General features: G+C 44.1%; 2 long non-coding RNA genes across 2 annotated transcripts in view; one reads left to right on the plus strand and one right to left on the minus strand.

Annotated features, from left to right (window-relative positions):
- Positions 1–3,158, minus strand: part of LOC134910199 (uncharacterized) — a 143,647-nt gene extending 140,489 nt beyond the window's left edge. The window contains exon 1 of the long non-coding RNA XR_010176141.1: positions 2,987–3,158. This is a non-coding gene — a long non-coding RNA (uncharacterized LOC134910199). The remainder of the gene's footprint in view (positions 1–2,986) is intronic.
- The window catches only part of LOC134910201 (uncharacterized), a 78,587-nt gene continuing 69,412 nt past the window's right edge, over positions 3,078–12,252 (plus strand). Inside the window, exon 1 of the long non-coding RNA XR_010176144.1 lies at positions 3,078–3,475. This is a non-coding gene — a long non-coding RNA (uncharacterized LOC134910201). The remainder of the gene's footprint in view (positions 3,476–12,252) is intronic.

Genomic DNA, 12,252 nt, shown 5'->3' on the forward strand with positions numbered 1-12,252 from the left:
CCACATCATAGTCATTGGCCTAAATTTATTAAGCCTTAAAAAGTGATAATGTGGAGACAGATAAAGGGGGATATTCATTTATGTCCTGATTTTTCGGCTAGCTGAAAAATCCGGACATAGCTATTCAATGCTACCCGTTTTTTACCACATTTCCACTGGTGCAGATTCGCCTTTTTAAAAAGGCGAATCTGCATCCACAGAAAATAGTCAAAAACGGACATGTTTTCGACAAAAACACGTGTATCTGCAAATAATTCGCCAATCCATGTGTTTACCGACATTTCCAAATTTTTTGACAGTCGAAAAATCGGTACTTTAATTGAATAGGTCGAATGTAAGTAAGACTTAACGGGCAAAAAGCGCTGATTTTCCGGCTGTTGGAAAATTTGGCACTATTTGAATACCCCCCATAGGGTGATAAAGTACCAGCCAATCACACACATTACACTACCGCTGCTACCCTGCACCCTCTCTCCCTACACACACTACCGCTGCTACCCAGCTCCCCTCACACACTACATTACACTACCGCTGCTCCCCAGCTCCCCTCACACACTACATTACACTACCGCTGCTACCCAGCTCCCCTCACACACTACATTACACTACCGCTGCTACCCAGCTCCCCTCACACACTACATTATACTACTGCCACTACCCTGCACCCCCTTTCCCCGCACACACTACATTACACTTCCGCTGCTACCCTACACCCTCTCTCCCTACACACACTACATTACACTACTGCCACTACCCTGCTCCCCCTTTCCCCGCACACACTAGATTATACTACCGCTGCTACCCTGCACCCTCTCTCCCTACACACATTACATTATATTACTGCCACTACCCTGCACCCCCTTTCCCCGCACACACTACATTACACTACCGCTGCTACCCTGCACCCTCTCTCCCTACATTACACTTCCGCTGCTACCCTGCACCCTCTCTCCCTACACACACTACATTACACTTCCGCTGCTACCCTGCACCCTCTCTCCCTACACACACTACATTACACTACCGCTGCTACCCAGCTCCCCTCACACACTACATTACACTACCGCTGCTACCCAGCTCCCCTCACACACTACATTATACTACTGCCACTACCCTGCACCCCCTTTCCCCGCACACACTACATTACACTTCCGCTGCTACCCTACACCCTCTCTCCCTACACACACTACATTACACTACTGTCACTACCCTGCTCCCCCTTTCCCCGCACACACTAGATTATACTACCGCTGCTACCCTGCACCCTCTCTCCCTACACACATTACATTATATTACTGCCACTACCCTGCACACACTACATTACACTACCGCTGCTACCCTGCACCCTCTCTCCCTACACACACTACATTACACTTCCGCTGCTACCCTGCACCCTCTCTCCCTACATTATACTACTGCCACTACCCAGCTCCCCTCTCCCCACACACACTACATTATACTACTGCCACTACCCTGCAACCCCTTTCCCCGCACACACTACATTACACTACCGCTGCTACCCTGCACCCTCTCTCCCTACACGCACTACATTACACTACCGCTGCTACCCAGCACCCCTCCTCCCAGACAAACCACATGACAGTACTGCTGCTATCCTGGATTCCCCCCCCCCCCCCAGACTACCGCTGCTACCCTGCACCCCACACACGACACTGCCACTACCCTGCACCCTCTTTGTCTGCACAACTACACTATTGCTGCTACCCTGCATCCCTCTCCCCACACACTACAACGGACAGAGAATGCAGCAGCGGGGAACGACCGCCAGAGCAGGTGAACATTTCCCTTTTTCTTTCCTCCCACCACTGGGTTTTCAAAGCAGAAAACCCAAATTGCAGCATACACTGTTACTATGCCACTTCTGCCCCCTCCCCCACCCCCCAGCACACATGAATATGGTACCCCTCCCCAGCACACATGAATATGGTACTCCCCCCACCCCCCATGAATATGGTACTCCCCCATCACACATGAACATGGTACTTCCCCCCCCTCCCCAGCACACATGAATATGGTACTCCCCCATCACACATGAACATGGTACTTCCCCCCCCTCCCCAGCACACATGAATATGGTACTCCCCCCACCCCCCAGCACACATGAATATGGTACTCCCCCCATCACACATGAACATGGTACTTCCCCCCCTCCCCAGCACACATGAATATGGTACTCCCCCATCACACATGAACATGGTACTTCCCCCCCCTCCCCAGCACACATGAATATGGTACTCCCCCCACCCCCCAGCACACATGAATATGGTACTCCCCCCATCACACATGAACATGGTACTTCCCCCCCCTTCCCAGCACACATGAACATGGTACTTCCCCCCACCCCCCAGCACACATGAATATGGTACTCCCCCCATCACACATGAACATGGTACTCCCCCCCCCCTCCCCAGCACACATGAATATGGTACTCCCCCCACCCCCCAGCACACATGAATATGGTACTCCCCCCATCACACATGAACATGGTACTTCCCCCCCCTTCCCAGCACACATGAACATGGTACTTCCCCCCAGCACACATGAATATGGTACTCCCCCCATCACACATGAACATGGTACTTCCCCCCCCTTCCCAGCACACATGAATATGGTACTCCCCCCATCACACATGAACATGGTACTTCCCCCCCCTTCCCAGCACACATGAACATGGTACTTCCCCCCACCCCCCAGCACACATGAATATGGTACTCCCCCCATCACACATGAACATGGTACTTCCCCCCCCCTTCCCAGCACACATGAATATGGTACTCCCCCCATCACACATGAACATGGTACTTTCCCCCCCTCCCCAGCACACATGAATATGGTACTCCCACCCCCCCCCTCCTCAGCACACATGAATATGGTACTCCTCCCCCCTCCCCAGCACACATGAATATAGTACTACCCCCCCCCCCCCCCCCCCTCTCCTCCTTTGTTTATCAGCAGAATAATTTACCTCAGTCAGCTCCTCTGTGGCTGGCTACTAGGGCTGCAGGCTGCTACACTGGCTGGCTGTTCGTCTTCACACGACAGCTTGCTCCTCCAGAGTCCAGAGTCAGACAGTGCACAGTCACGTGTGTATATCATGTGACTTCCTGTGTCCCCTATCTGACGCTTAAGACTGCTGTGTTGCTGTGTATTCAGTGACAGAGGGGAGGGAAGAGACGAGTTGGGGAGAGGCACCACTGTGCTTCTGTCTTCCACCTGACATGGGCAGCGGCCAGGAGCAAGGAGGAGAGAGGAGGGGGGCGTGACACACAGGACAGGAGGAGATCTGATCATACTGCCGGTGCCGCTGCCTGAGGCTGTCACAGTGTGACAGGTGCAGCGACATGGCGCATCAGCAAGGTAGCAGAGCGGGGAAGGCGCCTCTCCGCCCTGGCGCCTCCCTGCTTTGCGGACCTTGCTGAGCGGTTAGCGCCGGCTCTGCGTGCTGGGAAGATGGGTAAATAGCCTCTTGAAAACAAATGTGCAATTTTATTTTAGTGATCAGTTTTTAGCTCATTTTCCATGTGCCTTTTTTTGTGTTCCATTGTTACTAGTACAACTTATTGTATTAATAATGTGCTTTGATGTATGAGCAATAGTTAGAGATGCATTTTCATATTTTAAATACACAAAGAAAATGTTGAATGTAATAGTGGCAGCAGACTCATAATAAACCATTAATCCTATCCTAAGTGGCATAAAAGTACAGTAATATATAAAAGGTGTTACTACAATGAATTATTGGATCTGGTGGTTGTAGAGCTCTGAGGAGTGAGGGTTCCCGTTTTTAGGCAACACAAACATTTTTCAATGTATTAAGTTCAATAAGGACAAAGATGTGATAACTTCTTTGTGTCCGGGTCTCATGGCCTTGCTGGACTCTCAAGTTATGTAAGGTTGGGATGGTATCGGGATCCTGGTGCTTGGAATGCTGGCAGTCAGAATACTGATAGCGGCATCCTGACACCCAGGATCACGACATCTAGTCGGTAAGTATATAATCTCTAATCCCCAACCTCCCCCCAATTCCCCCCCCCCCACACACACACACACACACACCTGCACACACGCAGCCTAACCGCAAACCTCCCCAGTGGTGCATAACCCTAACCCCCCTCACCGCCGCCTAAACCTAACCCTCCCGCCCTTGCAGCCTAACCCTATACCTGCCCTGGGATACCTAACTGCTAACCTGTTGATGATTGGAGTCATGTTCCTTAACACTTACTGTATACTGATCTCATTTAGCAGTTACTACTAGGTGATTTTTCTGTGAACCTGCTTTTGTGCATGACCCACAAACATTTCAATAAAACATTGGCTTCTGAAATTTGGATTTTATTTTGACTACTCCATTGTCTGCTTCTATATTGAACTCAGGGACGTGCGGTGAGCTAAATTGAACTATCATGGAGTAACCTGGCCGCTTTACTGACCCTGCTCTGCAATTCCCTGTCTGTTTGCTAACAATTGCTTTGTACCGAATATTGGAATTATATTTCTGGACTTTCTGCCTATGAGTGACAGGAAACGGGCTAGTAGCCACTTTTATGCTAGTGTCTTTGGGATACAATATTAGTTTAAAAAAACCTAACAAAATATAGTTGCCTGGGACATTAGAAAAATAGTAGTTGTTACATAGCATAAAACAGTCCCTCACCTACACAAAATAAATGCATGTTGACCCACTGTGATCATTGATTTGCTCAAGTCAAAATCGCAGCAAGTATGGTGGAAGTACACTGGTTTGACTATGTCTTGTCCCTTACTTGTAATGGGACCTGCTTCCAGCCACACAACGAGCCATGTAATATTATGCTGGACACATAATAGTTCCACCTGTAATAAAGACAGTCTATATGTCCATACACTCTTATGAATTATTTTAGGGCATATGTAAGGATAAAATGAGTGACACTTTAGGAGAAAAAAGTGAAACACTTAAATAATTGAAAGGGGTGGACTAAAGAGGAAGATGGATAGACTTTAATGTAAAGTTTAGCCTGTAAAGTTTTTCTGCTTTTCCGCACTTAAATGGGCATATCCACTTTACGGTGACGGCTCATGAGAGCAGTGAGTCAACAAGTGCATGAATGATACATCAAGCTGGAAAACACATCCACAGTAGTCACAGATATTACCCATTGTGATACCCTATATGACTTTGCCCTTGGATGTCACTCATTGTGAGTTATTTTATCACCAATTGATAACCCAATGTAAGTTGTGCCAGTTATGATGTCACTTTTTATACCATCACTTACTTTACCAATTAGAATTAAATAAGTAATGTCACACATTGTTATGTCAGCAATATCACCTATGTTGATGTCATATATATAATCAGTAAACAAATTGTTATGTCATCCGGTATGTCACCTGTGACATAATCCATTATGTTACTGATAGCAATGTCATCAAATGTTAAGTAATTTGTAACTTGATAAATGTTGAAGTCATTAGTGATGTCACTCCTTGTGTTGTCATCGGTTACACTTAGTTGTTTGTTTCCATGGAGTTGTTTGTTTCCTGGGTGGAGTCTACTTGTGGAGTCTCGTTGCTTTAGGGTTTTCTTGATTTAGATGTCCAGGGTAGGGAAAATGCTCTTCCATGCGTTTTGGGAGCCAGAGGGGGTGAATGAATACAGGACTTGATAGCAAAATATGTATTAATATAAATACATAGGGGTCAACTATTAAGATAACATATCAGTGTTATGAGTGATATCATCCATTGGAATTCATCTAGTCCAGTGCTTCTGAAATACAGTCCTCAGGGCACAGCAACAGTGCATGATTTCCAGGTCTCCTCATAAAAACATGATATAATTAGAACCATCTCTTATCTTTTAAAATGTGTCAGTAATTATTACATAGCAAGGAGATATGGAAAACATGCACTGTTAGTCTGTCCCGAGGATTGGATTTGAGAAGTACTGATCTATTACAAGGAATATTTATTGGCAATAGACCTATTTCAATACCATAAATTATTTTATCCATTGTTATGACATCTATTTTCAATCACTTAATTCAATGTGATGACATCAGTGATTTCCTTATCGATGTTTTGCTTCTTTCTTTGCCTCATTCTTTATTTATTTTTTTATTATACCAGTTTACTGTCTTACATTTATTATATTTGTATATCATTAATGAAGACATCCTTTATGCTGTAATTACAGCCATACTGGAGGTGTCATTATCTATGAATATGTAATATTGTAGTGAACAGGACATCATGTTTTCAGGCTGCTGAAGGTCCCAATGAGCACAGTGGCCTCCATCATCCGTAAATGGAAGAAGTTCGGAACTAACAGGACTCTTCCTAAAGCTGGCCGGCTGTCTAAACTGAGCGATCGGGGGAGAAGGGCCCTAGTCCGGGAGGTGACCAAGAACCCGATGGTCACTCTGTCAGAGCCACAGCATTCCTCTGTGGAGAGAGGAGAACCTTCCAGAAGGACAACCATCTCTGCAGCAATCTACCAATCAAGCCTGTATGGTAGAGTGGTCAGAAGGAAGCCACACCTTAGTAAAAAGCACATGGCAGCCCACCTGGAACTTTCAAAATGCACCTGAAGTACTCTAAGACCATGAGAAACAAAATTTTCTGGTCTGATGAAACAAATATTGAACTCTTTGGCATGAATGCCAGGCGTCATGTTTGGAAGAAACCAGGCACCGCTCATCACCAGGCCAATACCTTGCAGTGAAGCATGGTGTTGGCAGCATTATGCTGTGAGGATGTTTTTTAGCGGCAGGAGCTGGGAGACTAGTAAGGATAGAGGGAAAGATGAATGCAGCAATGTACAGAGACATCCTAGATGAAAACCTGCGCCAGAGCGCTCTTGACCTCAGACTGGGGCAACGGTTCATCTTTCAGCAGGACAACGACCCTAAGCACATAGCCAAGATATCAAAGGAGTGGTTTCAGGACAACTCTGTGAATGTCATTGAGTGGCCCAGCCAGAGCCCAGACTTGAATCCGATTGAACATCTCTGGAGAGATCTGAAAATGGCTGTGCACCGAAGCTTCCCATCCAACCTGATGTGGCTTGAGAGGTGCTGCAAAGAGGAATGGGTGAAACTGGCCAAAGGTAGGTGTGCCAAGCTTGTGGCATCATATTCAAGAACACTTGAGGCTGTAATTGCTGCCAAAGGTGCATCAACAAAGTATTGAGCAAAGGCTGTGAATACTTATGTACATCTGATTTCAATTTTTTTTTTATTTATAATAAATTTGCAAAAATCTTAAAAAAAATGTTTTCACATTGTCATTATGGGGTATTCTGTGTAGAATTTTGAGGAGAAAAATGAATTTATTAAATTTTGGAATAAGGCTGTAACATAACAAAATGTGGAAAAAGTGAAGCGCTGTGAATACATCCGGATGCACTGCATGTGCAAGTTAGATGGATTGAGGTAACAATACTGTATATCTTGGAAATAAACCACAGGATCTGCGAAACAATAAATTGTGTTTGCTGATGTATGGGCCCCTTAAGAGAGAGAAGGATAAAAGTTATCCTTGAAACTTGGCATGGGTGAAACTAGGTTCTAAGTGTTTGTTTAGATTAAAATTGTACCATTTAAAAATTAGCATAGAAGGCTATGGGGTATATTCAATTAGGGTCGGATCCATTCCGACATGCATTTGTCGGAATGGATCCGACAACCCCTATTCAATCCCATCTCAATTCGACTTTAAAAAAAGTTGAATTGAGATGAGACCTGTGAGCAGAGGAGAGGAGGCAGACTAGCGGGGACAGCCGCGGGCAGATGGAGGAGAGCAGCGCTGCAGAAGGATGTCTCACAGCCGCCTGACCTCACGGCAGTGTCCACTCGGCTCCAGCAAGCGTGACCTCACTTGCTGGAGCCGGGTGGACGCTGCCGTGAGCGGCACGGCTGTGAGACATCCTGCTGCAGTGAAAGAAAAAAATACGGAAGCGCTGAATTCCAGGAAATAAGTGAAACGGTGAGAGCCAACAAATAAAAATTAATACAAATTTATTAATAATAAAAACCACATGTAAAACCTAAAAAAACAGTTCAAGAACACCTCTAGGTACTCTGTTTCTAAGCATCAGTTGAGCAAAAATTCATATTAATAATGGATGAAGATGATGTCCATAGTTCATATGACACTGATGATTGCTGGGCAAATAGCCGGCAATGAAGGTGTACATGCAGTCCCGGAGTATAACAAGCTGCGTTTGTGGAAAAAAAACAGCTGGCAAATGAATATACGGCTGTGATCCCAGGGTTATAAGTGTATCAGATCACCTAGTCTGAACTGACTGTTTTACCTCTCATATGGGCTGGCGATGGGCCGAGCGTCCTCGGCCTGATGTCCTGCAATGCCCACTTGCGCTATGCAGCGTGGTAGAGATAAATATGATCACCCGAATATTCGGAATGGTGCCAGCGTTGTGTTGTAGAGCCGCGGCCAGCGGTAATGGAAGAGCTTGGAGACACTCACACCGGAACAATGCAGAGAGTATATTGTTAATGACACCGGAGTAGAGGTGAGCTGGAGGCGGAGTCCTAACGCGTTTCGTCGCGCTCCACGTGACTTTGTCAAAGGTATACCCTTGGTTGCCCAAATTTCCAAACTATGAAATTAAAGACCTACTCACTGTTCTTATAAAGTCAAGCATTTTACTTTTAAAAAATACAATAATTACATGTAGATCCATAGGTGTCCTGTATTAAAGGGATCTTATGGCAAACCTACCTATGTAGGATAGTAAATCAGGCCATAAATGGAAATATTCCACACACAGAGTGAATGTTAGGGAACCCCAGCACTATTTGTGTGCGCAATTTTCCTGTAGTTTTGCGAATGCGCTCTAGACTTTGGAACAGCGCCTGGGTGCTGTAGAGCTCTGGGTGACACTAGTGCCCAGCGCTCTACAACACTGCCTGCTAGAGAAGAGGTTGCCCAGATGGAGCCTGCACCTCCTCTCTAGATAAGCCCCTGCAATAGGGGCTCACACAATAGGCTGAAGACCACAAGGTAATTAACCTGGAGGGCAGCAGCTGGCAAGTCAAGAATTAATTGCAGGCAGACTAGACAAGATATGCTGACTGAAGACTGCAGGACAGGATCATCACTGGATGCATGATAATGTAGGAGTATAAGTAATAACAATCTGGAGGTGTGTAGTGTAATCACAACAAGGCAATGGTTTATTGTGGTAGCAATCAGGAGCAAGGTGTGTATTGGGAACTCAGGCTGTGAGCTGAGAATGGCACTCAATTGCAGAGATTTGCTGGATGAACTGTGACTAGGCCACAGCCTGTAATAACAGAAAATACAAACACAGTGGCTAAGCTGTGACTTGAGTACAGATTCAGGTGTGCTGGAAATACTGTAGTTAACGCAGACTTGCACCTACAGGCATTGCTGGAGGGAATGTACTTTGCTGTTGGCAATCATGCACACACAGGCTGGCAGGATATATTCACGGAGACTTGGCAGGAGGCTGGAATTGGATCAGAACCAGACATGAAAGTAATTGGAGGGCCATGGCAAGACAAGGACACAGAGCAGGAATGTACACATGGCAGAATCCAACAGGGCATGTGAGCAGGACTGGCAGGGACAGCACACTGAGGACTGAGGCAGGATACAAGGATATGGGAACGTAATAACAGGGCAGCAGGACACAGGAGCAGACTGCAAAGTACAGTAACCATGTGATGAGCTCACTAGAGTCAGGAACTAGGGAATATCACAAGCAGGCAGGAACTGACCAGAATCCCTAATGAAAGGGAGACAGACTAATCATATGAGGCTTCAGGCTGGGGTCAAGTGACGAGGTATTCCAAACAGGTGAACTGCTGCAAGCAGCAGCCAGCATCCTAGTTGCTAGGAGATAGCTGGAATACAGACAGGAAAGAGTTGCAGCGGCGACTCATAACAGTGAAGCTCTCAAGATGGAATGCTTACACCCAGACAGTCCAGGTTTTAAAGATATCCATGGTTCTCAAGGCACCCTAGTGGTCCAGGTTTTAAGGATCGCTAAGCTTGGGCACAGGTGACTTAATTAGTACCTCAATCAATTTGATGGTTAAATTGGATATTAATAATACTGTAATGGCCCTATGTGACAGGTCCAAATACCTGATTTTAGCTGTTTTTATAATAAAAAAACAAATCAAGAAACACTTGAGGATCTATGCACATCTCTAATAAAAACGAAAAATGGAACCCAATCATGTGAGTCACTGTGGATGTAGGAATTATGGGCCTGCTGCTGCTGTTTTTGTACCTGTTGCTTTGAGATGCTGCTATAACCTGTCTTGAAAAGATCTAACATGGAACGAAATGTTGACATGCATTATATCCGTGAGGATTACATAATCCTTTTTTTACTTCAACTACGCTGAGTGCCCCTTTTCTTATAGAAACATATATATATATATATATATATATATACATATACAGTATATATATGTATGTAAATATATATGCAGTAGATAGATAGATAGATAGATAGATAGATAGATAGATAGATAGATAGATAGATACGATTTCATATATATCTGGATCTGCAAAGGTTTATCATCAGGAATGATATTGCTCTGAATGTCATACTTTCTATGGACATTTCTTTTTATGTATACCCTTTTGTGTTTTCTGAATTTAATAAAATATATAATACCAAATTGTGAGTGTTCAGAGCTAGTATCCCCATCATTATGAGTACCTACATTAATTAAGTTAAGGGTTAATTAAGGTTACATTTAAGATTTGACTCAATTACAAATTAGAGTCCAGTGCGGAAAAATCTTTTAGCATGTTCAAATTTTAGCACTTGCAAATATACTCTTCATATGACTACTGTTTATAAGTGAATTTCGATTCTTTCTCTCTATGATTTGTAATTCAAATCAATATATTTTCTGTTTGTCCCGCATCTCCTTCTACTGCTTTCTCTCCTACGCCTACTTTCTATCGGAATGATGTAACCTTCCCCTTCTTTTAATAGGCTTATCTATGGAAGACATTCCATAGTAGTTTAAATTACATAATAATTCACAGCTTAATAAATATTAGAAGCGTTGTTTCTTTAGAAATCTTCCTGTCAATTGTTTGATGTTTTATCCTTTGGACACCACCATTATATTCGTATGTACATTATACTGTATATGTATATGTACAGTATATGTAGTATTATTATTATTATTATTATTATTATTATTATTATTATTATTATTAGTTTAAAAATCATCTCCTACATTTTAATATTATTTTAGAGACACTACAGGAATATTTTAAAACATTTTATCCCCACGTGGGAATTTGTGAAGCGCAATAAGCTTTCATCTTTTTCACATTACAAAAAGGATGCCATATAGACCCAGATGATAAATGACTCTTTTGCTTAATGAGGAACACAGAACTACAGCCTTCGTGATCATTTCTTCTCAGATCTTTTTCACTGGATGTCAACAAACTGTTGGAAATGTTTTAATCCTACAGGAAGTGCTACTAATTTGAAAAAAAAAAAGAACAACCTTACAAAAGACAAAACATCTTTATCTTAACTTCTCTGCCAGAAGGGCTGGCTCAATGTGACACTTAAGATAGCTAAAATTAGATTAAGTGAGCACAGGATGCATTGTCATCTGTAAGGTTAACGAGGTAGACATCAACAATACCTAGCCCGGATGTTCTAGTTGCCTACTCTGCCTTGATATGGATACAAATGACTTAGGCAATCAGGATTCTGTTTTCCGCAATAGGCTAAAGAACGCTTTAGATAATGAGGGGGAATATACTGTATGGCTTTAAAGTGACTACTGATTTACCTTTGCTTTTAGTTGCATATCACAGGAATCTCATACAACAGCCTGTTAACTTGTAATAATAATAGTTATTAACTGATGCTGTTCAAATAGTACACATAAACAGTAGCGCCAAGAGAGGGAGGAGAGGGTGCTAATTGCCCAGGCTCAGGTCTGATGGAGGGGACCAGTGGGGGCCCAGGTCCCCCCCCCACCTTACCTAGCAGCAGCTGCATCATGTCTCCTCAGCACAGCACACGCTTCTGTGTTCTGGGCTGCAGTGTTGCCAGGGAGGCGCTTAAAATACTAATTTTCTGTATTTTTTTCTAAGGGTGCATGGCTTAGGAAAGTACGTGGGCCCAGCCATGCTCTTACTGCCCTGTACATAAATACAGATGTAGGGGGAGATGTATCATAGCTTCTGAAGAGTGGAAAAGTGCAC

This window comes from Pseudophryne corroboree, chromosome 4 (assembly GCF_028390025.1).
Source record: "Pseudophryne corroboree isolate aPseCor3 chromosome 4, aPseCor3.hap2, whole genome shotgun sequence".
Classification (NCBI taxonomy): domain Eukaryota; kingdom Metazoa; phylum Chordata; class Amphibia; order Anura; family Myobatrachidae; genus Pseudophryne; species Pseudophryne corroboree.